A 27,196-nucleotide genomic window follows, 5' to 3' on the forward strand; every position below is an offset into this window, starting at 1 on the left:
CATAAAAAGCAAAAGGCTGCAAGACTTGAAGGTACATGGCTTGGGTAAGTTCCCTGTGCAGCTAGTGGCCAGCAATAAATACTTCCTTTTCAGCTTTAAGAGTGTCTGTGAGGTGGTCTCTGGTGGGCTTACCTTGAAACAGTTCCCTGCAGGGCTAAACAAATATGGTAACATCTGTGTTGGTTCTTGAAGGATGCATGGAAGTTTATCTGGCTAATGCAGCCTCCTTCTCCCATTCCAGGTTGACTCCTGCTGTGTCAGAACTCTCCATTGCAAGTGGCAAGGTTGGAACTCTAGAAATGGACTCTCTCCTACTGTAGGGGAAAGGAAATATGTTGTCTCATGTCTATTAAAGACAGATTTCAAAGCTGATAGATTTCTGTTATGAAATGAAAGTACAGAACTCAGTTTTTCTCCTTTGCTGGTTCTGCTTCTGGTTCTTTATCTGAGCTGGGACTGTAGCTCAGTGACAGATGCCTTGCCTAGCACATACAAAGGAGTTCAATCCCCAGTACTGTCAAAGAACTTTATCTACATGGTAGTCCCAGCCAGGACCAGCTTTTATCCTCCACCAAGCTGTAGCCTGGCAGAAAAGATGGCGTACCCATACATGGTCCCAGGAAAGTAATACCATTGGCTATGATTGAGTCAAATGCCCATTCCTGAACCAATCATGGCAACCAGTGCAGAATAATGCTCTGATGGGTGGACTCCAAGTAATGGATTCACATGCTCCCACCCCCAAATTCCAGAATATTTCATTCAATGGACCAGATTCTGCAATCACAGTTCTGAGGGGCTCTTAAAGCCCAGAGGGTTTTAAACATATTGGATTCTCAGCAGACAAAGAACAATGGTGTCACTCACTGTAGATTTAAAGTAGGAAGTAAGGTTGGGAATCTGGTTCCCTCTGGAAATAACCTCAAGGCACTCAGGTTAGTCTGAGGTTCAGTGCTTTGCACTGGGTCTTTCTTTCCTCCCTCTGCCGATTCTTTCTAACCTCAGATTCCTCATCCAGAAAATGGGACTAACATTAGCACTGATTGGCTGGATGGCACCTGGAATTTTCAGATTCTTCTAGGAAATTCAAACTAGGATGAGAAGAGTTGACTCTCTGATTGTTGTTTTTGTTTTTGTTGTTTGTTGGTTTGTTTTTAGGACAGAGTGAAGCAAACCTACAAAGACTGACAGGAGTCCCCAGGTCTGGGGCCAGCAGGACCATTAGAAAGCCAGCAGGGGGGAGGCAGGGAAGGCATGAAGGCAGCCAGGGAAGCACCAGCCCAGGAGATGGGCAACTCTGCCTGCCGTAAGGGCCTCTCTGAACTCTAGCTGGCAGTCTCTACGAGAGCAACCCAATTCAAAGCCAAACTACAAGGGAGCCCACTGATTCTGTTCACAGAGGTCAACCGCAAGGGAACAGGGTCAGATAGAGGAAGGAGTGTGATTTCAGGGCTACAGGTGAAAGAGATCGGCTGACTGCCATTACTGCCTGTGAAATGTTTAGAACTATGCCTGGCATGTCAAAATGTTTTTAATAGCTGAGGGTGGTGGAGCAAACCCACCATCGATCCCTGTACTGAGGAGGCTGAGGCAGACAGGGGGATGGAGAGTTTAAGGCCAGTTTAGGGTAAACAGCAAGACCCTGTCTCAAAAACAAAATAAAACAAACAAACAACAAAAACCAACACCAACACCAACAAAACCCAGCAGCGGTATACATAACCAGAAGCCCACAGCAAGTGCTGCTGTTTAAGAGGGATAATGGGCCAGCACAGTTCCTCTCTTACAAGACAATGAAAGGTCACTAGTCCATAGCCCTAACCAACCAACCGATGTAAAGCCACCTAGAACACAGGCATCATCTGTTATCTGTTGACAGTGTTCAGACAAGAAAGGAGCTTTAAAGGCTGGAAATGTGGCTCTGTGGTAAGAGTGCCTGCTATGCCCACAGGAGGGCCTGAGTTCAGATTCCAGCACTCACATAAAAAAAAAAAAGAATAAATAAAAACTGGATGTAACTGTCACTTCAGCACTGACGTGGTGGAGACAAGAAAATCACTGAGGTTATGGGCCTCGGCCTAACTGAGACCCTGTCTCAAAGGAATTAGATGTTGGCTTTAAATTCGTATTATTATTGTTTATTTATTTTATTTAATGTGTGAGTGTTTTGTCTATGCTTATGTGCACCACATGTGTGCTTGGTGCCCAAGAAGGTCAGAGGAGGACATCAGGCCCCCTGGAACAGGAGCTAAGGATGGTCGCGAGCCGCCAGGTGAGTGTTAGGAATCTAACCTGGGTCCTCTGCAAGAGCAACAAGTGCTCTTCACAGCGGAGCCACCTCCCCAGGCCCAGCTTTGAACTCTTGACACTGTTGCTGAAGGGACCCCAGCCAGCCCAGGCCTGGAAAACACGTTCTGGCAGGCCTTGCCCTTTCTCCCCGATTCCCTCTGCCTAGTTAAAAACCCTTACCTTACATTCCTAAAGCCAGACACCAAGCTCTATTCCTCCTGAAGTCCTCTGGACTTTGCTTTCATGTGCATCCACACTTTGTATATCACACACACACACACACACACACACACACACACACACACACACACACTCCATTTCCTGCCTTCCCTTGTAGCTGGTTACTGAAGTCAGTGAATCTCTCCTGCCACACAGAATTGGGGAAGAAACCATGAAATGACAAGCCACAGGACACAAGTATTACCATTTTTTTTTAACCTGTAAAGTTGCAACATCTTGGTTCCCAACAGCACATGTAATAACTATTATTAGTTAATTAAGTTATCTCTCAAACAAGATTCTAAACTCTCAGTGCATTGTTGAACAATATATATAGATAGATAAGATATCATATATATCTCATAGGGTTTCACTGGAGCTTGAGATATTCCTGTCTCGGCCTCTACAGTGCTGGGATTACAGGCATACACCACCATGCTTGGCATTAATCCCCCTCCTTTTTAAATGGCACATAAAAAATGCTGAAGCTTATGATGAACAGATGAATCTAAGTTATGTCAAAAGAGGAGAAGAACCCTCTGCCTTGCATAAATGGCTATAAACTGAGTGCTGTGCTAGGATATGACTGGTTTTCATTGTTTGTTTTGTTTAAAATGCCAGTCCGCGTTCACTGAGGTAGCAGGCACTGGGGTTTTGAAGAAGCCAAGATTGCCTAGCCAGACTCCAACGAGCATCCCCAGCTGCCAGGCCTGCTTGATAGTCTGTTTGTGTAGCTCAGTGGAGGGGCTGGCACTATCTTTCTGCTGCTAAATGGCAAAGCTGCAGTTGTTGTGGGGGCCTGGGAACCAACCTCAAATTCTGGCACAACCTGCCATCTTTTCCTGTGTGTTGAAGAAGAGCATCCAGGTGGTCTCGGAGAAAAGGATTTGGTCATAAGCCTTACATCCCTGACAGTAGCAAACAAGATGGCAAGGAAGCTCTTGGTGGGGGAAAATGTTGTAGCTAGCCGCCACTGGGTATTGCTGGAGAGACACAGGATGCTTGATGATGCAGGCCTTGGTCTGGATGTCCTTGGCAGGCAGGCATTCTAATTCTCCATGGAACTCACGAGGGTCTGGAACACCAGGAAAAGGAGGCCGGGGCCCAGGAGCTGGTGTGTACGTATGCTGACTTGGGGAGCAGTTCTTTATAATCAAAAAAGGTAGCATTTGAATTGAGCCGTGCAGCTCTTGGAGGGCACGTCTGCGTAGGATGCTCCCCGAGGCCAGTCTCCCCAGTATGTCACGGGCCGGGATGAGCGGCTGTTTGGCCAGTTTGGACCCTGTGGTTGGCAAGAAGTTGAGCCCCAGCAGAAGCAGCCCAGCTCTTCACACCTGCTATGATTCGGGCCCTCCCAGTTCATCCCCCTTGAGTGGCTCATCCATGTTGGCCACAGCCTTCAGGACCCGTGACCAAGATGGCCCTAAGCCCTAGCGCCTATGAAGCCCAGAAGACGGTGTTGGGTCCTCTGGAACTGGAGTTACGGGTAGTTGTGAAACACCGTGAAGGTGCTGGGAATCAAACTCAGGTCCTCTAGAAGAAAAACCTGTGCTCTTAACCACTGAGCCATCTCTCCAGCTTACCTGGATTTAAATTTATTTTATTTTATATTTTTATTTTTTTGGTTTTTCAAGACAGGCTTTCTCTGTGTAGCTTTGCGCCTTTCCTGGAACTCACTCTGTAGCCCAGGCTGGCCTTGAACTCTAAGAGATCCGCCTGCCTCTGCCTCCCTAGTGCTGGGATTAAAGGCGTGCACCACCACCACCACCACCACCACCACCACCACCACCACCACCACCACCACCACCCGGCTTTTAAATTTATTTTAAAATAAGATCTCACTCTGTAGCCCAGGCTGGCCTTAAACTTTCCATGTTTAAGGAATGTTCACGCCCCCCCCCCAAGTGCTGGGATTATAGGTGTGGCTTTTTTTTTTTAATAGTTGAATTGATCAGACTTTGGAGACTTCTGTACTTCTTGAATCATATTTTAAAAGGCTGCCCTTATGACAAAATGATAAAGGAATTTGTCTACGATTTGATGGTGGGGTCTAACTCAAGGCCCTGCACTTGCTAGGCAAGTACTCTATGGTGGAGCTACATGATCAGCCCTTGTTTTATTTTGATTTTCAGACAAGATCTTACTATGTAGCTCAAGCTGGCCTCAAATTCACCATGTGGCTCAGGCTGACCTTGAACTCTCAGAATTCTCCTGCTGCCATCAATGGTTTTTAGGCCTGCCTGCAACACCATATTCTATTGTCCATTCTTTTTTTTTTTTTTTTTTTTTTAAGACTGCCACTCTACACAACCCTGGCTGTCCTAGAACTCGATACATAAGCTAGGCCTGCCTCAGACTCATAGAGAGCCACCTGTCTCTGCCTCCTGAGTGCTGGGATTAGAGGTGTGATCCAACATGCCCATTGCTTTTTAAATAATTGTATAGCTTTAAAAAAAAAAAAAAAAAAAGGTAACTCATCGATTTGCTTGGCTTCTATTTTGGTGTGCAGTGTGTGACGTATGTAATCCAAACCGTTGTTGTTTGGAGATTCAAGAAGCCAAACCAAACCAGGGGCAGCCTAAGGTGATTTAGTTCCCAGCAAGAGACCAGGCCAGTTGCCAGACCCTGATGCATGGAACAAAAGATGTGTCCAGAGCTGGCCAAGTTTAGTCACCAGGATGGCAGGAGGCAGCGCCATGTCCCAGCAGGAGTGATGACAAGAAGAGAATCAGATGGCAAGCCCAACGTGCCCGTCAGCAGAGGGACAAGGACCAGGGAAGGGACTGGAATGCTGCTTCCCGGCTGCAGACAAAGCCTGCCTGTGGTTTGGCCTTGGGTCTTGTTTCTAGTTATGAGGTACTGGAGATTACACCCAGGGCCTTGAAATACTAAGCAGGTGCTCCACAATAGAGCTCTCCCTCAGCCCCTGGCTTGACCTTTGAGGAGCCTTCCAAACCTCAAGGTCATCACCACCCCAAACCCTACTAATCTGATGCCCAGAGGCACAGGAAAGTGTTATTGCCTTCTGAAAATTATTCTTTTGTTTTGTCTAGAGACAGGTTCTCATAACTCAGGATGACCTTACACTGTCATTCATGTTGGCTTTAAATTCGTATTATTATTGTTTAATTTATTTATTTTATTTTATGCGTGAGTGTTTTGTCTATGCTTATGTGCACCACATGTGTACTTGGTGCCCAAGAAGGTCAGAAGAGGACATCAGGCCCCCTGGAACAGGAGCTAAGGATGGTCGCGAGCCGCCAGGTGAGTGTTAGGAATCTAACCTGGGTCCTCTGCAAGAACAACAAGTGCTCTTCACAGCCGAGCCACCTCCCCAGTCCCAGCTTTGAACTCTTGACACTGTTGCTGAAGGGACCCTAGCCAGCCCAGGCCTGGAAAACACATTCTGGCAGGCCTTGCCCTTTCTCCCCATTCCCTCTGCCTAGTTAAAAACCCTTACCTTACATTCCTAAAGCCAGACACCAAGCTCTGTTCCCTTATTTGGCCAATTCCTCCTCCTGAGGCTGACTACCCAGGTCCAGCTATCAAACTACAGAAGCCCAGCAATCAAAAGCCCCTTTGGCTCACCTAACTAACACTACTAATTAAAATTAAACACCTCATCCTTACATGGGGTTTCCCATTTTACCTACATAAACTGCCGATTTTCTATGGGCCACGTCTGTCTCCTCTCTATCCAGAGGCGTCAGTCCTCTGTCCCCAGGGATAAATACCCTTTACCTCTGCCCCTTGCTCCTTTTCTTCCCTCTCCTTTGCTCACCTCCCCTTCTCCCTCTCTCTCTCTCGCCTTTGTCCCTTATCCCTGCCCTCTGTCCCTCTGAGGCAAATAAATCTCCTTTGTGCTGAGAACTTGATCTTGGGGTGTTTTCAGCCGATTTCGAGGTTCCCTACATTTGTCTTATTTCCTACATCCTAGAGTTACAGGCATGCACCATTATGCCCAGATTTTAACATCTTTACTCATGGGGCTGGGGAGAGAGCTGTCTGTGAATGCAAAGACCTAACTTTTATCACCAGCACTTGTATAAAATGTCAGGCATGATGGCAGGTGCTTGTCATTCCAGCTCTGAGGAGGAGACAATACAATCCAACAGCCAGTCAGCCCAGCCTGACGGTGACCCCTGTGGCTTTTGGTGTTGTTGATGTTTTGAGGTAAGTATCTCTGTGTAGTCATAGTTGTCCTTGAATTCAGGACATCTACATCCTCTAGGCCTCAAACTCACAGAGATCGGCCTGCCTCTGCCTCCTGAATGCTGGGATTAATGGAATGTACCACCTCCGCCCAGCCCAAATCTTGGGTCTTAATGAAAGGCCCTGACTGAAAAAAATAAGATGGATGGCTCTTAAAGAATGATATCAAAAGTTGTCCTCTGGCCTCCACACGCGCGTGTGTGTGTGTGTGTGCGCACACACACACACACACACACACACACACACACACACACACACTTCTTACTCATAAGGGAGTATTTATCATCCACTAGCTTTAATAAGTATCTTAGGGTTTCTATTGCTGTGAAGAGACACCATGACCACAGCGACTCTTATAAAGGACAACATTTAACTGGGGCTGCCTTGCAGATTCAGAGGTTTAGTTCATTGTCATCATGGCAGGCAAACATGGTGCAGGAGAGGTAACTGAGAGGTCTACATCTCAGGCAGCAGGAAGAAAGTGAGACACTGAGCCGAACTTGAGCATCTGAGACCTCAAAGTCCATCACCACGACACACTTCCTCCAACCAGGCCACACCCACTCCAAGGCCACACCTCCTAACAGTGCCACTCCCTATGGGGGCCATTTTCATTCAGACCACTATAATAAGTTGTCATTGTTTGCTTTGTTCTTTGGGGGAGCTGACCACCCAGCTCCCAAGTAAATCATACATGGAGGCTTATTCTTAATTGGAAATGCCTGGCCTCAGCTCGGCTTGTTTCTAGCCAGCTTTACTTAACTTTAATGTCCTTTCTATCTTTTGCCTCTGGGCTTTTCCCATTTTCTTACTTCTGTAAATCTTGCTCTTACCCTGTGGCTTGCTGTGTAGCTGGGTGGCTGGCCCCTGGAATCTTCCTCCTTCTCTGGCTACTTCTTCTTCCTCCCAGATTTCTCCCTCTATATATTCTCTTTGCCTGCCAGCCCTGTCTATCCTTTCTCCTACCTTGCTATTGGCCGTTCAGTTCTTTTTTTTTTGGGGGGGGGGGGTTCGAGACAGGTTTTCTCTGTGTAGCTTTGCGCCTTTCCTGGAGCTCACTTGGTAGCCCAGGCTGGCCTCGAACTCACAGAGATCCACCTGGCTCTGCCTCCCGAATGCTGGGATTAAAGGCGTGCGCCACCAACGCCCGGCTGACCGTTCAGTTCTTTATTAGACCATCAGGTGTTTTAGACAGGCAAGGTAACACAGCTTCACAGAGTTAAACAAATGCAACATAAACAAAAATAACACATCTTAAAATAATATTCTACAACAATAAGTGATCAAAAGTAGAATGAAAGTCAAGGAGCTATGGGTGGTGAATCCTGGCCTGGAGGACTGTGTGGGGCCAAGCCCCTGAGTGTGTGCTTAATAGATGGGGTTTATTCTAAATTGCAATAGTGCTGACATTTCACTTTCAAAATAAATGAGTAAATAAGTAAACAAGTCAACAATCGCAATGGGCGTGGTGGCACCAGCTTGAGGTATAACCGCAGCAGTCTGGAGATGGAGGCAGGAAGATCAGCAATCTACGGCTGGCATGGGCTACAGGAGACTGTTTCATGCCTGTAATCCCAGCGCTTGAGAAGCCAAAGCAGGAGGATTGCCTGTGAGCTCCATGCCATGCCTGAAGAATGAGGCCCTGTCTCCTGTCTTCTCTGGTGTCTTTCAGCAGCATCTGGGAGTTTTCTTTGCATGGATTTTGTGCATCTCTTCCTAGGTCTATTCTTAGACCCTCTGTCTCTTCTGTTGCTATAGTAAGTGTGGCCACCACTTCCACTAGGCCCTGTCAGTAGACAGCGTTGGTATAAATGGAGAAGCTATTGATTTCTTTATTTTAATTTTAGATTCAGCCAACTCACTGAATTTTTCCATCTTTATTTTTTGAGATAAGCATCACACTGTGTAGCCCAGGCTGTCCCCAAGGTCGAAGTCTTCCTGCCTTCAATGCCTGGGTACAGGAAGTTCCACCACACTTGGCTTGAGTATTTTATTTTGCAACAAAACTCCAGGTATAAATGATATACCTGCAAGCCATGTTGATTTTACCTCCCTTATTTCTATTCTTAGATAACACAGATAATCAAATGTTCCATCCCTGTATGTTCAACTAGTGGAGTGGGTTGGCAGTGGCACCGAACTCCATGCTGTCATTCAGGGCCCCAGGTTCTTTCCACCTTTGGGATCAAGATCTCTGTAAGCCCTTAGAGTAATTCAGCAGATCTCCTGGAGGTGGTTTAGGAGAAAGGCCTACAATGAACAGATCTTACTTTTACCCAAATTTTATAGGCTCAAACTTAAATATGTAGCCCCACCCAATTGCAGAGAAAGCTGTGTACATCTGCGTGCTAGAGGGCTGATTCAGTGGGCAAAGGCACATGCTGTGCAAATGTGAGGACCCAAGTTTTGATTCCAGCACCACATTTAAAAAAATAAAAATAAAAAACTAGCCAGGCCTGGCAGCACACACTTTTAATCCCAGCATTTGGAGGCAGAGGCAGGTGGATCTCTATGAGTTCAAGGCTACCTTGATCTACACAGTGAGTTCTAGGACAATAAGAACTACATAGAGAGACCCTGTCTCAAAATAAATAAATTTCAAAAAATAAAATGAAATACTAAAAACACTGGCTGTGGCTGTGCATATGCTTGTAACCTCAGCAGCTGAGGGAGAAGGGTCATGTGGACTTGCTGGCCACCAGCCTATCAGAAAAACAGCAAGCCCCGGCTTTAATGAGAGACCCTGTCTCAAGAGAATAAGTCAGAGAGCCATAGAGGAAGAAACCTGATGTTCACATGCATCCGCACACAGTATACACACATGCACACACTTGAAGAAATGTAGTCAGGATCAGAGAGATGGCTCAATGATTAAGAGCACTTGTTGCTCTTGCAGGGAATCCAGGTTCTGTTCTCAGCTCCTACGTGGCAATTAATAACCATCTGTAACTCCAGTTCCAGGGATCTGATGGCCTCGTCTGACCTCTGCAGGCAGCACACACACACACACACACACACACACACACACACACACACACACACACACGAGAGAGAGAGAGAGAGAGAGAGAGAGAGAGAGAGAGAGAGAGAGAGAGAGAGAGAGAGTAAAATAAGAAATGTAGCCCAGCTGTGTGCCAGAAAAAAAGGGGAAGGTAGGCAGGAAAAAGCGAGCAAATATACTTGTCTCACAAGCCACCAGGCCTAAATTCCATCTGCAGAACGCACACACAGGTGGAGGGAGAGGACCATCTCCACAGAGTTACTCTCATGGCCACACGGACACAGTGGCATGTGTGTCCATACACATGTCATACCCTCACACACAATAATACAACTTTTTTTGAGGCCGTCTTACTGGGTCGTCTTAGCTGACCTGGAACTCACTCTGAGAACCAGCCTGGCCCCAGGCAGGCTCCCAGAGATCGGCTTGCCTCTGCTTCCTGGGTTCTGGAATTAAAGATGGCAGTAACTAATCATTTTTAAGATGAGTGGCTGTGGAGATGGTTCAGTGGGTGCAAGTCTGAGGCTGGGATTTGGATCTCCAGCACCCATGTTAATGTCTGGCGGACTTGGTGGCCTTCCTGCAATCCCCGCACTCCGGACGTGGACACAGGATGCCCCAGCCTGGCAGAGTAGAGCACTCTGGCACAAGTGAGACTGTCTCAGCCAGGAACAGTGGAGAGCGGAAGAAAGGGATACCAGCCCTCAACTTTGACCTGCACTTGCATGCGTATCCACACACAGGAACACTTGTACATGCATACCGCGCGCGCGCGCACACACACACACACTTTCAAAAAAAATAAAGAAAATTTATTTTAATAGAAAAAAATTGAAATTGCCACTTCTCAGGACCCCCCAAAAAGCTCCATTTCTCCAAATTCTGGCAATTAGACAAAAGCCAGATTCCTCAGGAACTTGTGCAGCTGGTTCCCCTCTACCAAAAATAGTCATTTCCCTTTTCATCGGCAGCAGGGACAAATGGCTATCTGTGGTGCCTATTAGCACACCAAAGGCCATGCTGGCCTCCAGGCTCCCTCAGTAACTGCTACACATTTCAGAGCCCATGTTAGCATCCAGGCTCTTCTCACCTCCTCCCCTACCCCACACTCCTTCCAGCTCACAGCCTTCCCTCCCCCAGCAACTCTGCTATTTCAGTTATACTCACCCCCCCTCTCTTTCTCCTCCCCCTCTCTCTGCCCCACCCCACCCCCTGCTCCTGCTTCTCATGGCCAGGTCCAGTCTGCTGGCCGTGTTGAGTCTATTATTTTCTCTCTCTGCTCTTGCAGATGCCTCTGCTGTTTTCTCCATCATAAAACCTTCTCCCCTTAATCATACCATGGAGCAGTCATTTTTGTCAGTTTATATAACACTATTGCTTGCAACCAGTATGTCTTTTTGTTGTTGTTGTTTTGTTTTGTTTTTTGAGACAGGGTTTCTCTGTGTAGCCCTGGCTGTCCTGGAACTTGCTCTGTAGACCAGGCTGACCTTGAACTCAGAGATCTATCTGCCTCTTCCTCCTGAGTGCTGGGATTAAGAACATGTGCCACCATGCCTGTCTAATACTCAACCAGTCTGTCTTTTTAAATTTTCTTTTAAAGATTTATTTATTTTTATAAAATTTGCTTGAATTTATGTACATATACCATGTGTACACCTGATACCTTTTGAGATCAGAAGAGGGCATTAGCTGTCTTGGAACTGGAGTTAGAGACAGTTGTGAGCTGCCATGGGGATGATGGGAACAAATCGTCTACAAGAACAGTTGGTGCTCTTACCCACTCAGTCATCTCTCTAGTCCCTTAAGGAAAAGTTGTGCCAAGCAGAACCTCATGGCTATACCCTTAGGGATTGCCAAGTATGCATGGCAAAAGAGTTATGAGTGGGTATGATAATGTGCGCCTGTGATCCTAGTACTTGGGAGGCAGAGACAAGAAGAGTGTGAGTTTAAGGCCAGTCTGTCCACATAGTGAATTCCAGGACAGCCTGGGTGACATAATGAGACCCTGTCACAACAACAACAGCAAACGAACAAAACAAAAGGAGCAAAGAAACTATTGCTGCTCGTAGTCTGATTACGTCATTTCCCTCGTTCATATGCTGAAATCTAATCACTTAGGTATGGTATTGGTTAAGACACTGGACCTGTATGAGCTGGTTATATCATGAAGGCTTCACTCTCATGAACGGGATAGGAGCAGAGTCCTTTAAAAAAAAAAAAAATGCCCAGTTGAAGGAGAGGGCAGGGAACCCAGCAACAGAGGTAGAGTTCTTGCCTACCCCAAAAACCCTGGGTTTGATCCCCAGCACAGCAAAATAAATAGATAAAAATAAAAGGCCTAGCCTACAGTCTTTCCCTGAAGCAATGAAAGAGCTAGACCATGCCAGTCTCCATAAAAAAAATGTCCTAAGGCTCAGAGCAGGTTAAGTAAGTGGGCAGAGGCCATCTAGCTAGAAAACAGCGGAGCCAGGACTCAGAGCCAGAGCTCTTCCCACAGCCCCTTGCTGCCCCCCACAAGTCCAATCCATATGCTGAGGCCTGTGCTAAGAGCCTTGTGGGAGAATTCAATCGATAAGAACCAGCCCTGGTCTGGAGGAGTTCACCTCAGAAAAGCCCAAGAGCAGCCCATTTGCCAAGACGGAAAAAGACCAGCTCAGGACAGCAGGAGAGGAGATGACGCGTGCTTCGGTGCCAAATGCACGGCTCCAACAGCGTGGGCAGAGAGATGCACTTTAGGCTGAACTGCACAGTCGGTGAAATCCCCAGAGACAAAGCAGAGCACATTGTGATGCACTCTGTGCATGTAAATCATCCCGGGGACACTTCAGATTCAGGCCCTTGCCAGTCAGTGCATTGCCACGGACCTGCCAGGGGTAGCTAAGGCTTTACATTCCAGCCCAGCTGCCTGCATCCCGGGGTTTGTCATGGGCTAAAAACCTCAGGGATTGGTTGAAAGTTTATGGGATAAAAAAGCCATTCAAGTTGTCCTTAACCATAGGAAGCTGTGCTCTGTCTCACACAGACTGAAGGTCTAGTTGTCAGTGGCCTTTAGACATGGCCGGGCCCAGGACTCCTACTGTACTCTGGGGACTTGTTCTAGTTCTTAGCCCTTGCTTTGCTCTTGAGCAGGTTTCGTCCCCTATGACAGACACTTGATGTTCAAGACTGATAGCCTTTTAGGATTAGGTCTAAAGGAAAGGAGTTTTTGTTTTGTTTTTTGTTTTGTTTTCCCAAAACCTATTTTGGAAGGAGACCTGGGACTTATTCTGGGCCATCCCTTTTAAACTGGCCAGAATGTGATGTGAAGTTCTGGTCTATGAGACATGCACATTCCGACTCTGGCCAGATCAGTGCTGTCACTCTCCCCTTCCAGACCTTGGTAACTGTGGAGAGATGGTGCTGAAGGACAACACTAGTGAAAGAATTTCTCAGAGAAAAAAGCCCTCAGCCTGGCATCTCTATTGAGAGATGGGATTAAAAAGAGGCCCCAGGTGGGGGGAGAGGGCGAGGAAACCTCCCCAGCATAGACTAAGTCTCAGTCCATTTGTGATACAAAGTATCATAAAGTAGCGCTACAAGCAAAAGACGTTGGCCAAGATTCCAGAGGTTACATACCACCCCTCCACCCCCCCCCACTCCCCCACCCTCCACCCCCACCCCCTCATGCCCCCACCCACCCCCAGCTGAGGACTGAACCCAGGGCCTTGGGCTTGCTAGGCAAGCGCTCTACCACTGAGCTAAATCCCCAACCCTGAGGCTACATACCTTATGGGGAACCAGTGTAAAGGAAGGGACCAAAGATAATCTCCAAAGGTACAACTTGAATGACCAACTTCCTCCAACTAGGCTCCACTCCTGGAGTTTCTAGAACCTTCCAAAATAACACCACCAGCAATAGTTGCCATTTCATATTCAAGCAAGTACAGATGCCAATCCCATTTATGAGATCTCTGTCTTCATGACTTAATAGCTGACCAAAGACCCCACAGCTTGCTTGCTTTTGACTGGTGCTTGTATACCTCAGGCTGGCCTTGAGCTTAATAGGCAGTGGAGGATGAGTCCAGCACAAGCATTCTACTAATTGAGTCCCCTCCCCTGTTGGGGGATATTCAATCACACCGTGAACCTCGTTTGCATTTCTGTTAATTAAATAAAATTAACCTGGGTCAAGAGGCTGAGTTAGCAACTAGTTGACAGAAAGTGATCAGAGAGCATCAGAGAGCATCTGGAAGAGATAGAGAGATGCGCCGGAAGTAGCAGGGAGGGATTTTTAAGTAGCATATTTTTGTTTGTTTGTTTGTTTTGTTGTTGTTGTTTTGGTAGAGCAGAAGGATACTCTCTTTGGGAGAAGCTAGCAAGGCTACTCAACTTCTCTGAGCTAGCAGGTTTTCACCCCAACCTTTTAAATCTTGAGTCTTATTTATAAATAGGAAAATAGAGATTTAGTTAAAGCTACCTTTATTGGCAGCCACAGGGCTGCTGCCTGCAAAGGAGAATTCCTGCCAGGCTGTGGCCTGAGTGGCCAGGCTGCTGCCAGAGAAGCAGGTTGGTAACTTCAGAGTCACAGTTGCTGGTTGAAATAGCAGTAGATTAAGGTGTAGCCACCTGAAGTTAAAATATCACTCTCCTTTTAATGTTATTATGAGAATTTGACTCAACATATGAGTTTTGGATGGATACAAACACTCAGACCATAGTGACAATGTAGTGGTCACAAGGCCTCTAGTGGATATGTCTAGTTTTCCTTCAAGCTCAGTTTCTTAAGTCTGGTTTGCACAAAAATTGGCACAGAGGGCTTTGTTTGTAGCTCACTTGGTAGAGTGTCTGCCTAGCGCATGAAGCCCTGCATTCAGCCCCCAGTACTGCATTAAACCTGGCTTGGTGACTCAAACCTGTATGCCCAGCACTTGGAAGGTAGGGGCAAGAGGACCAGAAAAGTTCAGGTTTATCCTTGGCTGCACAGACAGTTCAAGACCAGCCTGGGATACGTGAGCTCCTGTCTCAAAAGAAACATCAGAGGGGAGACAGCAAAGCAGGAGAGCTTCTTGACTGACAGCGGTTGGAACCCCGGCTCTGCTTCTGTCTGCTTCCGGCCACCACTCGCTGCTGCAACACCTAAGAGAGAGGAAGGTTGCTGAGACCAGTCCTGGAAGAGCATCATCTCCTCACCCTCGCACAATGTATACCTACGGAGAGCCAAAGGACCTGTAGCCAGCTGACGGGAGACAGCAGGAGTCAAAGAAAAACGGCCAACTATTTGTAGCTCATATTCCCAATGAAGGGGCATTCTGCCTACTCTACAGAGCCCTTGAAATTATAATAAAAAGATCAATGATCCAATAAAAAAAAAAGCTAGTCTCTAAAGAAAGACTTCCCTATGAAAAGATGGCAAGGCCATTCATAATCAGAGAAATGGCTAAATAAGAGGCTATTTTTACTTACTGCCCCCCCCAATGCTCAAAGTTAGACAATTTGTCGATATTTAGACATTTTGATAATAAGAGTATCTATCCTGATCCCTTCAGGAATTATCTTAGTTTTCTTCTGTTCTCCACAAGCAAACTTCTAAAAAGAACTATGTGGTATTCTTGTGGCATTCTCACGTCGTTAAATAGAAAGTAAATGCAGTAATCATTCTTGGTACAGATCTTCCATGTTAGCTTTGCCTCACTGTAATGAAATACCTGATAGAGAGAAGGTTGTCGCTAAGCGGTGGTGGCGCACACATTTAACCCCAGTACTTGGGAGGCAGAGACAGGCAGATCTCTGAGTTCGAGGCCAGCCTGGTCTACAGAATGAGTTCCAGGACAGTCAAAGCTACACAGAGAAACCCTGTTTTGAAAAATTTAGAGAGAGAGAGAAGCTTGTTAGGTCTCAAAGAAACCTGGGACAAAAGGCTAACTAAGGTGCCTATTTCACATAGCAAAGCAGACTCTGGCCACCGGTCTCTCTCCCTACTCACGAGTACCCGTTACAGGGTCATCTTGGCTGGCATTCCCCACCCCAAACCCTCAACCTCTCCAACCCCTGAGCTCCAATCCCTCCCCCAGCTTCTCTGACTCCTACATAACCCAGCTATTTTAGCCGCACGCCCTCTTGGCCTCTTGGTTCCCGGGTGCTCTCTCTGCTCCCTCTCTCTTTTCTTCTCCTCTTACCCCCCACTTCCACAGTCTGGTTCAGTCTACTGGCCGTGTTCAGTCTAGACCCTTTCAGGTACCTCTGGCTGTTTTATTCCTCACACCTACAACAAATCTCCTCCTGAACCATACCTAGGAGGCACCGCATCCTCATTTTTTCCCCCAAAGTTTCTTTTGGCTCAGTGATTTGGAGGGTCTGATCTACCTTCGGTTAGCCCTGCTGCTCTAGACTGTGGGTCCAAAGCTGCTTCTCATGTAGCACACTGATAGAGTGCTTGCTTAGCATGTGCAAGGCCGTAGCTTCTACCCCCAGTAGAGAAAAACATAGTGATGGGTAAGCAGCGCCGGTGGCGGCACTGGTTACTGGTGGAAAAGTCACGAGCCACGGCCGTGACCGCCAGAGTTCCAGAGAGCTTTATTAGAAGGAGAGGATAGGAGGGAGGAGAGCCAGGCCTATGGGGAGGGAGAGATGGCGGGAGCAGAGCAGAGAGCAGAGAGGGAACAGAGAGAGGGGGGGGGGTGTCCACGTCCAGCTTTTTTAAAGCACAGATTACGTGACCACGTAGTAGCCAGCACCCCCGGATGACGTAAGACGCAGGACCCTGAGCTGCGCATATACAGGATCCTAACACAAAGCACATAAAAAACCAAAACCAACCAAACAACAGGAACAAAAAAAAACCCTGTTCTTCACAGCCAGGGAGCAAAAGAGGAAGGACCCGTGGTCCTAGACCCCTTGGAAAGCAAGCCCCTGACAGACGGTGGTGGCACACGCCTTTAATCCCAGCCCTTGGGAGGCGGAGCCAGGCGGATCTCTGTGAGTTCGAGGCCAGCCTGGCCTACAGAGCGAGATCCAGGACAGGTACCAAAACTACACAGAGAAACCCTGTCTTGAAAACCAAAAACCCAAAAACAAACAAACCAGCAAAAAAAGCGAGCCCCTCTCCTTACATGCCCCTAAGGACTTCCTGCAAGGCCAAGCCTATCAGAGGCTCTGCCACCTCCCAAAGATAGCACTTAGTTCCTCCAGGGCTGCTGAGCTGAAGGAAGTGAAGAGCAGCTACTTTGTTGCCTGGGGGAAGACGCTTCTAGCCAAAGGCACAGGAAGTGTGAAGACACTTGAGTACTGAGAACAGCCGCCTGTATCATTCCCACATGCTTTCCGGCTGTTTCTGTTTCTTTCGAAACTTCCAGTTCATGGTCTGTGGCTTGTTGTCATTGTCCTTGTCAGAACTAATTTTGTATTGCAGACGTGGCTCTTTGTGTTGCATGCTTTAAAAATAGTTTACCACTTGCTTTGATTTCGTTCCTAGTACCTATTATTGTGTAGACTTCCCCACCCCCAATGCAGGATCCTGAAACCAGAGCCTGTACTCTTTGTTTGTTTTTTTGTTTTTTGTTTTTTAATTTTTGATAGTCATATCTATGATTCACCTGCTTGGTACTGACCTAGAACACCTCCCTTGTGAATATTTTGACATATTTGTTTTCTTTTGTTTTATCAAGACAGGACCTCAACATGTCAACCGGGCAGGCCTTGAACTCATGGCCCCCTTGCCTCTGCCCCAAGCGTGCTGGAATTACAGAGGTGTGCCACCATGCCTGGCCCATTAATCTTTTAAAAAAATTCATTCATATTTTATTCTAATTATTTTATGGTTTTATTTTTAACTTTGGAATTTTTGATCCATCTGTTGTTTCCTACGCATTGAACAGTGCGGCATCTGGTCACTGAGAATCTAGATTTATATCTTTATGAAGACTTGGAACTGCCCACCTTCGTACTAATTTGAACCCTTTGGCTCAAACCTACTGCATCCGGCTGAGCTGCGTGAAACAGAGGCTGCCGCTTGCAGAATCCGCCCACAGGGGGCACCAGAGGAGGGTGAGCTTCTGACGGGAAAAGTGCTTCAGTTCCTAGGCCCCGGGGTGTTGCTTTGAGATGGCTGGAGAAGGAGAACGTTAGCCTTCCCACCATTCTCTCAGACCCCACAAACGGTGCAGTCAAAGAAACACGTGACAAAGTTCAAGGGTGTGCTTCATCTCCATGCTGCTCACACTGAACCTTTTCCCTCTCCCAATCACGTCTGTCTCCAGAACCTTCAGATCCTACAGAAAAATTCTGATACTTCTCATACTGGGTTGGAAGGAGAGCTCAACAAGGCCTGTGGCAGCTGCTTTTTCACTGGTGAGCTCTGTACACAGTTCACCTGCCCACCAACCTTCTCCCAGAATTCACCCAAAGGTGCCCATCCGAAGGGAATCAGCAGATCCTCTCCTGCTTCCTCCTCCTCAATGCCACCTTACCAGGAAAACAGTCCAAACCAGGAGCAGAATCTGGTTGTCCTGGTTGCTTTTTTTAATCAATCCACCACAACTAGAGTTATCTGGGAAGAGAACCTTAACGGGGGGGGGGGGGGGGGGTGGGGGGGGTGGGGGGGGGTGGGGGGCTTCTATCACACTGGCCTGTAGGCAAGTCTGAAGGGTATTGTCTTGGTTGATGTAAGGACCCAGGCCACTGGGGATGGTACAACCCCTGAGCAGGTGATACTTGGCTTGTGTAAGAAAGCAGGCTGGGCCGGGCGGTGGTGGTGCACGCCTTTAATCCCAGCACTCAGGAGGCAGAGGCAAGCGGATCTCTGTGAGTTCGAGGCCAGCCTGGGCTACCAAGTGAGTTCCAGGAAAGGCACAAACTACACAGAGAAACCCTGTCTCGAAAAACCAAAAAAAAAAAGAAAAGAAAGAAAGAAAGCAGGCTGAGCAAGCCAGGGGGGCAAGCCTGTAAGCAGTGCTGGTTCCTCCACGGAGTCGGCTTCAGTTCCCACCTCCGGGTTACTGCTTGAGGTCTTTGAACCTCTTCGTCCTCAAGTTGATGTTGGTCATGGTGTTTTGTCACACTGTCTACAGAAAGCAGACTAAGACACTCATGTTACTAGGGACTGATACACTGGGCTAGGAATCCAGCACCCTCTCTGAAGCCACCAAACCACTTAAGAGGTGGCTGATGCCACTCTCACTCTTTGAGTGGCTCTATCACAACACAAGGTCACAGGGCAGGGGCGACTCTCTCGCTGGCACTGATGGATTGCTGCATCTAGGGTAGGGTTCTACTTATCTTCTGGAGGTCCTCAAGGACATAGTTAGAGCTGGAGATCCTTGGCATAGGGAGTCCTGCTATGGCCTGCACTGTGTAGAAGGCGGTGCATTCCTGGTCTCTGCCCCTCGGCTCTCTGCCAAGTGTTACACACCGCTTTCCTTTCGCAGATCCGTGCCGCTCAACATCACCTTAGCAATGCAGCCACCTCATTGGAGACTTCACACCTCCCATCCAGTCCTCCCTTTTTGCTCCACCTCACTTAGCTCTCAGCATCACCTACTTTATTAAGTTATCCTATGATCTGTCTTCTGACACTAGACTCTAAGCTCCACAAGGGCAGGGATTCTGATCTGCTCTGTTTAGAGCCAAATCTTCCATGTCTGGAATGTGAGTGTGCATAGTAGCTACTAAGAATATCTTTTTATCGCCACCTCACAGCTACAAAAAACTGAAGTTTGCAGAGAAAACACTTGGCTTTAGCAGCAGCCCCAAGCCCAGATTTTCTGTGTGCTTGAAGGTAGACTGCACTGTGGCCACACACTGCTGACTGCTGCTCTCTGTGGCATTGAATGCTCCCGTGAAGCTGTCGGGAAATAGTTAAACAAGTTATGATTTAAGCCTCCTCTAATAGACAGTAAGTGAATTAACACAGATCTTTATGTGCTGCTTATATGGAATGGCCTCAAGGATATTTGTGAGTGAAAAAGTAAGATGCCCTGGAGTGCTTTGGAAGTGTTTTCAAAAGAAATGAATAAACAGAATGGCCACACACTCCAAGGCTGGCTGTGCAGAGAAATGTTCCAGGAGACTCGGGAGGAGCTTGGAGTCTCCACCTGGAGCAAGATATTGCTATCCATTTTGCACTGTGGAAATTTAAAATCTTGTACATGATTTTTTTTTCTCTCTCTCACTTTTTTAAGATTTATTTATTATGTACACAGTGTTCTGTCTTCTTGCCAGAAGAGGGCACCAGATTGAATCACAGATTGTTGTGAGCCACCATGTGGTTGCTGGGAATTGAACTCAGGACCTCTGGTAGAGCAGTCAGTGCTCTTAACCTCCAAGCTATCTCTCCAGTTCGGTTTTCTCTTTTCAACAATATAAATTGTCCAGAAAGTTTAAAACAAAGCCTCAGGACTCATATCAAAGAATAACAGTCCCCTTCTCTACCACCCTGTGCTTGAATTCTTCTGTTCCTGAAGGCAGTGAACTCAAGCCTCATTTCTGCCCCTTCTGTTTGCTGTTCTCTTTCTAAGTCAGGCTCTGAGTTAGATCTCCAGGCCTGCCAGTGATGCACATCCCTGTGGAGGATCTTGGTAACTGTAGGATCTGGGCTGGGTGTATAGCTGAGTGGAGGAGCACTGGCTAGCATGCATGATGCCGCGGGTGTGACAGAAACATACTCACCTCCTTCTCCTCCCTACAATGCAGGGTCTGATTCAGCAGGTCTGGGGCAGCTTCCAAGATTCTGCATTTCCAATATACTCTCATGTGCCGCTGATGCTGCTGGTTTATGGACCATTCTCTGAGTGGCCAGATTAGAACTCCAATGCTGACACAGCTATTTCTCCATCTCTCTGCTTTTGATCTTACTTCCCACTGTAGAGAATGAAATTTTATTTCTCCTCTACCATGACCCTCACTCCCACATACACAAATCCTATCCTCATCCTTCTGATAGGGCTAGATATCCTTTTGGGTTCAATGGGTTTTTGGTATTTAAATTATTATACCTTTGTAGATAATAGTGACGACACCTTAGCCACCCACATACTATGCTATGATTACATTTCCTTTCTTGTTCAACTTTTTTTATTTTATTTTTATTTTTCTAGAGTTAAATTATTGACACACCCCCATCTTACCTTTATTAAAGCATTTACAAAGCTTCCAGATTAAACTGAAAATCTCTGATCAGTAGACTCAAATACACCACAAAATCTATATGTAAGCTGAGTATGTGGTATCTACCTGTAATCCCAGCACTTAGGAGATAGAGGCAGGTAGAACTCTGTGAGTTTGAGGTTAGCCTGGTCAACATAATGGCTTCCAGCCATCCAAGATTACATAGCAAGACCTTGTATATCGGAGCCCTGTCCTTCAGGTCTAATATGGACTATTACCCCGTATAGCCCCGTGTAGAGGGCAGGAGCAGCTCGAAGGGTTCCGAGTCTCTATTCTGAGTTGGGTTCCCCTTACTGCTGCTTGTACCTAGACTACCTTCCTCCTTTCAGCCTCTGTCCCAGATGTTTGCCAGGCCCATGGCTGTGTGGCTGGAACTGATTTTTTTTTTTATTTAGTCTCCTGTGCAGCCAGCTGATGAAACATTGAAAGTAAGAGTTCCCTACACATCCTCCCACCGTTCTTCTTTCTTCAGAACTAAAGCAGAAGAAAGGTGCGCTCGAGCAAGAGGACCAGCAGCCTCTGCACGTCCACATGAGAAACAAACTCTCTTCAGTGATGCAGCTTGGACCAGATCTGGTTTGGGGTGTAACTTTTTGTCTACGTGGGATAGACACATAGTTCCTTCTAGGAAGACACTGGCATTCTTGCCAAGATGCTTAAGCCCCATTCTGATAAATTTTAAGTAAGGCCTCTTCCAGGAAGCTGGCTTCTCATCTATATAGCTGTCAGTCAGTCATCAGTCAGGCTTTTAGTGATCTGGAATTGGATTTTCTTTCTTTTTTTTTTTTTAATTGTGTTTTGTTGGACAAGGAATATCTAACAACTCTTATATAAAAGGGAAAGGACTATGGTGGTTATGGTGACACACACTTAAGAGACTGAGGTAGGAGAATCACAAGTTGGAGGTCAGCCAGGTCTACACAAAAGCCAGAGTCAGACACATACAGAGAGAGAGAGAGAGAGAGAGAGAGAGAGAGAGAGAGAGAGAGAGAGAGAGAGAAAGAGAGGCAGAGAGAGACAGAGACAAAGAAACAGAGACAGAGACAGAAAGAGCTAGTTGCAACAGTATTTGCCTCTCTTCCAACTATGAGCAAGCTAGGTTCTATCCTAAAGGCTCACTTGGGTTTTAGTGAGCATCTCTGAAAAAGTATCAGCTCAAGTGCACCGAACAGAAAGGTGTTTTCTCTGAGCCTCCAAGGTCCTTGGAGGAGGGAGAGGAATGGGATTTGTATTGGGTCAGTTGTATGCTGACAGCAACCTAAGCATTTACCAATACTTTGGCTAATGTGATTTTATCAGTGATCCCACAAGATAGGAACTGGAGCAAGCTTCAGTGGCTTTTTCCTGCCAAGTATCCATGGGGGGTGGGGTAGGGAATCTAAATATGGATTAAAACTAGGGAGGGGGTCTTACATGGATCACAAACAACAGGGTGGCTGTGAATAAAGGGTCACTCAGCCTTCTGCACAGGAGAGTCAAAGGGAACAGGGTGTGTGTGAGAGTCCCGGAGAGGACCCCAGCAAGTCTGTCCAGCATGTAGCCTGGGCCCCAAAAGCCTATGTTCAAACTGGGATTGAGCCTGACATCTGTTGGGTCCTGAGTGGTGACAGGGCAGAGGCCAGCATGGGACCAGGTGGGTGAAGGAAGTATGTTAGGGTTTTGTCGTTGTCACAAAATGCCTGACAGAAATAACATAAGGGAACAGAGATTAAAAAGCACTGTTTTGGGGCCGGAGAGATGGCTCAGCAGTTGAAAGCCCATGGTGCGCCTCTACAACTGTATGACCATCACTGGGTTGGGGGCTGATTAGAAGTCAGGGCCTTGAAGCAGGAGAACTGTCATGCGTTCCACACTAGCCGGAGTTACCATGTTACCCCCGTCTCAAAGTATTAATTAACTAAAAGTTATTCGTGGACTTGGAAAGGTGTTCAGCAGTTAAAAGCCCTTCTTGCTCTTGTAGAGGACCTGAGCTCAGTTTCCAGAACCCATGTCAGGTAGCTCTTAACTGCCTGTAAAAGATCAGACACCCACGTATAAATAATTTTTAAATTAAAAAGTAAAATAATAAAAAAGCATTCTTTAAATTTTTTAATGTATTGTTATTATTATTCGTGTGTGTGTGTGTGTGTGTGTGTGTGTGTGTGTGTGTGTGTGTGAACATGCATGCAATGGCATGCATGTAGAGGTCAGAAGACAACTTTGTGGAGTCAGTTCTCTCCTGTCCACTAGTACACGGATTCTGGGGATTGCACAAAGGCTGTCAGGCTGGACTGTCTGTCACATGGCCAGTGCCTTGACCAGCTGAGCCAACTCACTAGCTGGGGAAGAAGGGCTCACTACGGCTGGTGGTTCCAGAGGCCTCATCCTGTGGTCAGTTGGCTCTCTTGTTTCTGGGTTGTGTGAGGCAGAGCACCATGGTGGAAGGCATGGTAGAGCACAGCTGTGTACCTCAAGGAGGGTAGGAAACATGAGGGGACAGGGAGGGGCCACAGACCAGGGCTCTCCAAAACACACCCCCAGTGACCCACCTCCTGCAACCAAGCCCCACCTCCTCTTCCCACCACCTCCGACAATGCCACTTCATCCATTGATGAAGACAGAGCCTTCTAATTCAGCCACTTCCCAGGAGCCCTACCTCAGGACACTGCTGGATTGGGAGCCATGTCTTCAACACGTGAGCTTTTAGGGGAATATCTGATATTCTAAATGAGGCCTGGCCATCACCACTCTTCAAGTCCAGGTCATGAAGGCCACAGCACCTGGCTCAGGCCCCCTTTTAGCTGGCCAGAGTCCTTTCAACCGGCAGGGGTGGACTCTGAGCCATCAGGAGAGGCAGGGCCTTGGGAAGCAGGCAGAACACTCTCCACCCCATCCCCCCATCTCCCACCCCCCTGTCGAAACCTCTTATCTTCAGAGGTTGTTGTGTTTTGGAAACACCAACTTTTTTAAAGAACAGTATTATCAAGACCACCATGTATCTGAAAGGCTTACACTTATCTAATTAGCAAGTATACACACACACACACACACACACACACACACACACACACACCGTGCATTGTTGACTCTGCTCTTCAGATAATTACAGGAATCATGAAGGGTATCTACTCAGGGACAGGATGCGGTTGGGAATGGGATGTGCTCATAATGATGGCTGCTGAATGTCCTGGCTCTCAGTCCTGCCAGGATGGTTGTCAGTCTGTGTATGTGTAACTACCCACAAAGAGAACATTGGAGGCCTGTGTATAGAGCTCTTCAGGAATATGGCTCAGACCAGCTTCCCTATGTTCCAGAAGGTAGACCAGAGCTGACCCTGAATGGGGAGAAGAGGAAGCTACACTCCCATTAGGTCCCCAGGCTCCAAGGTCAAGAGCTGTGGGCAAGACACCAGCCCCCAAAGCTGGAGGAGAGGCACTGCCCCATCTGATCGGTCCATAGGTCTAGTCCAAAGACGAGCATGGCTACCACGCATCGTGGAGGATGACAAATGGCTGAGACATAGGGCTCAGCCTTTCCATGGAGTTGGGGGGCAGTTTGGAAAGCCATGTGACCACAACCCTCTCTCCACAGACTGGAGGCCGAAGGCAGCAGTGTGCAGGAGAGGGAAGGTGAAGGCTTGGGTTCTTGTCCCTGAGTCTGAGCCCACACCCTGCCCCTAACCCAAGACCCAGGCTCAGTCACCCAAACAGGAGACAGACAGAGCTTCACAGCCACTAAGAATTAAAACCTATCGATTTTCCCCATTAGCTAAAGAACGCCATCAGAGTGCATTAAAACCAGGCAAAGCACAGCCTCGTGAATAATTAACATCTGCAAATGACAACCCCACGGGGCCTGGGGAGGGGGAAGGGACATCCAGAGGCCAATCTGACCCCTCTGACTCTCACCTCAGGGACTGTAGCGTGGGCTACCTCTCCCCCTCCACCCTGTCTCTTGTCCCTTCCCATTCCACGTCCTCCTTTTGGAGGGACAGACACCCTGTCAACTCTGCACATCCAGAGACCCAAGGTTGACCCTTGAACAGGGAAGGGAAGCCCCGAGTGTCACAACCTTAAGGGAGATGCTGCTCCTTTCTGAACACGTTCTCCTCTGCGATGCAGTGCAGCTGGCCTCTAGCTATGTCTGTCAGTCTGCGGTTCTGGATAGGGACAGAAATCTAAAAACACAGAGTGAATCTGCAGCAGAGCTTGTGTGAGGCCCCGGGGCCCGCCAATCTTCTCCCCAGCTCAATCTCGAACAAGCAGAAAGAAGTATCCTGTTCGGGTAGGCCAATTCAGAGAAGGTGCCCTGTCCAGAAGGGCATATGGAAGCAGGCCCTCAACGCAGACAACCCAGAAAGACAACCCCAGAGGCAGATGTGGATCTCAACCTAAGGGAAGTCTATACAGTTGAATGGTGAGTTCAAGGCCAGCCTGGGCTACACAGTGAGGTGTCAGAAAGAAAAGGAAAGAAGAGAGGGGGCAGAGGTGGGGGGGGGGTTGATTAGGATAAACCATCCTTCAAGTTAATCAACAAGAGAAAGCCTTCCTTTCTAATGGGTGTACCATTTAGAAAAAGACCAAGTCCCTGCACACATTCGAGACTTGGGCAGAGCTGTATCCCTGCCCCAAGGTGCTCTCTGCCAGCTCATCCTTGGGCACTGCTCAGAAGCCAGGCCCCACCCTTTCTTGGCCAAAGAGGTCCAGACCTGTCCAAATTCAATTCCAGGCTTCTAACTCTCCCACTTCCAAACTCCCCAGGTCCCCAGCTTCAAGCCAAGTTCCCACTTGTCTTCCCCACCCAGCCTCCCTCTTCATCCTCCTATGCTGAGAAGCGTGGTTCAGAACAAACACTTCCTAGACCTCCGACCACCTTTATCTCTTCCTGTTTTGTAAGGCTCTGTAACATCCCATCATACTCTCTGTCTGCTAGTCTCGACCCACCTCTTGAGCCCCTGGGAAAGCTCTACCCCTTCCAAAAAGCCAGCTTAAAGACGTTCCCTGCCTCTCACCCTCCTCTCCAAGTGCCAGCTAGTTCCTGTGTTTGAGCTGGGAGGTTCTCTCTCCAGATCTTCTGGTAGGTATCTCCCTCTCCTGCAGGTTGCTGCTCTGATATCACCTTGTTGGGCGTTCTTTCTCAAAACAGCCTTTCTAACTACCTGCCTGCCCCTCAGCCCCATCTCACATCCTCTGCTTAATCCTCTGCCCTTTCCACAGCCTGAATTTCTTTATCCTTTGTTTCCTCTGCTCCCAGGGCCACTGGGAACGGTTGTTATGTGTTGTCAATTTCTGCACAGGTGAGGGGAGCTGAAAACCAGCCCAGGTCCCCACTGAAGGCAGGTGCTTCGGGGTTGCCAGGAGGGAGCGCCCTTTCTAATTCATTGGCACTGTATAGACCAGCTGTGGCCCCTTCAGCCTCCTGTGGGGGTACAAGCCCACCAAAGGAGGAGGAGCCTCTGCCACTTCATGACTGTGCCCTCCGCATCCCGCCCAGTGCCTGATAGACACATGATGATGCCTAGGAAACAGGCAGACAAGGTCCACTCTGGTATCCCCACGCTGAGCTTACTACTAAGCAACGTCTGCCTCATCTCTGGCTCGCATTCGGAGTAGCCATGCAATTAGACCCAGAGTCAGCGATGGTGATTTCTGGGAATGTGCAGGGACTTGGGTAGCTGACTGTGGAGGTGTGAACTGGGGACCCCTGGGGATAGCGCTCTGAGTCCCCCCCACAGATGCTCCCTACCTATGCACGGAGGGTCCAGGTGGCACAGGAAATCTGACCAAGCCCAGGGACTGCGCGGTATGACCGAGTGTCTGCTGCCGCACCAGGCTCCCAGCAGAGGCGTGGTCCTTGCTTCCCTCACTGTGGCCAGCGGCAGCCTCCCAGCTCTGGCAGAGAAGGAGTTAACTTCCAGGCTTCTCAGCGTGAATGTGGAGCTATTAATACCCACAGCCCAGCCATCTAGAGCCACCACAGAGCTGAGCCCCAGAGCGGTGGAGAGGGAGCAGGGAGCAGATCAGCCTCCAGTTTGGCCAACCGGCACCTGACTCCAAGGGTCAGAACTTTTCCTGGGGACAGTTGTGCCAGCCTCACCTGACCCTCACCAACCCTCCAGCTTTAAGTGTTGTCACTCGGCTCTCCTGGAGGCCACTGTACCACTCACTCCAGCAGAGGAGCACAAACTTTGTCACTCACCTCTGTGCCTGCTGGTCAATTGGGAAGAACAAACAGCTGGACAGACACACAGACAGAAGAGTCCTCTGTGGGCCTGTCCTCACAGTCCTGCCTTTAGCAGACATCAGCAGCAGAGTGGACCGCTGAGGTGCTGAGGGCTCCTCCAGAGGCAACGATAGG

The 27,196-nt window shown here is 48.0% G+C and overlaps 1 long non-coding RNA gene and 1 pseudogene across 1 annotated transcript; both read right to left on the minus strand.

Moving 5' to 3' along the window:
• Positions 1-3,101: 3,101 nt before the first annotated feature.
• Positions 3,102-17,129, minus strand: LOC121830760 (26S proteasome non-ATPase regulatory subunit 8 pseudogene; annotated as a pseudogene).
• A 1,480-nt stretch (positions 17,130-18,609) lies between these two features.
• On the minus strand, positions 18,610-27,175 carry LOC121831585 (uncharacterized). The gene is made up of 3 exons (XR_006075113.2): positions 27,038-27,175; positions 20,363-20,554; positions 18,610-19,538 (listed from the first exon to the last, which is right to left on the minus strand). It is a non-coding gene; the product is annotated as an uncharacterized LOC121831585 (long non-coding RNA).
• Between the last annotated feature and the right edge of the window lie 21 nt (positions 27,176-27,196).

Source organism: Peromyscus maniculatus, chromosome 1, assembly GCF_049852395.1.
Source record: "Peromyscus maniculatus bairdii isolate BWxNUB_F1_BW_parent chromosome 1, HU_Pman_BW_mat_3.1, whole genome shotgun sequence".
Lineage (NCBI taxonomy): Eukaryota > Metazoa > Chordata > Mammalia > Rodentia > Cricetidae > Peromyscus > Peromyscus maniculatus.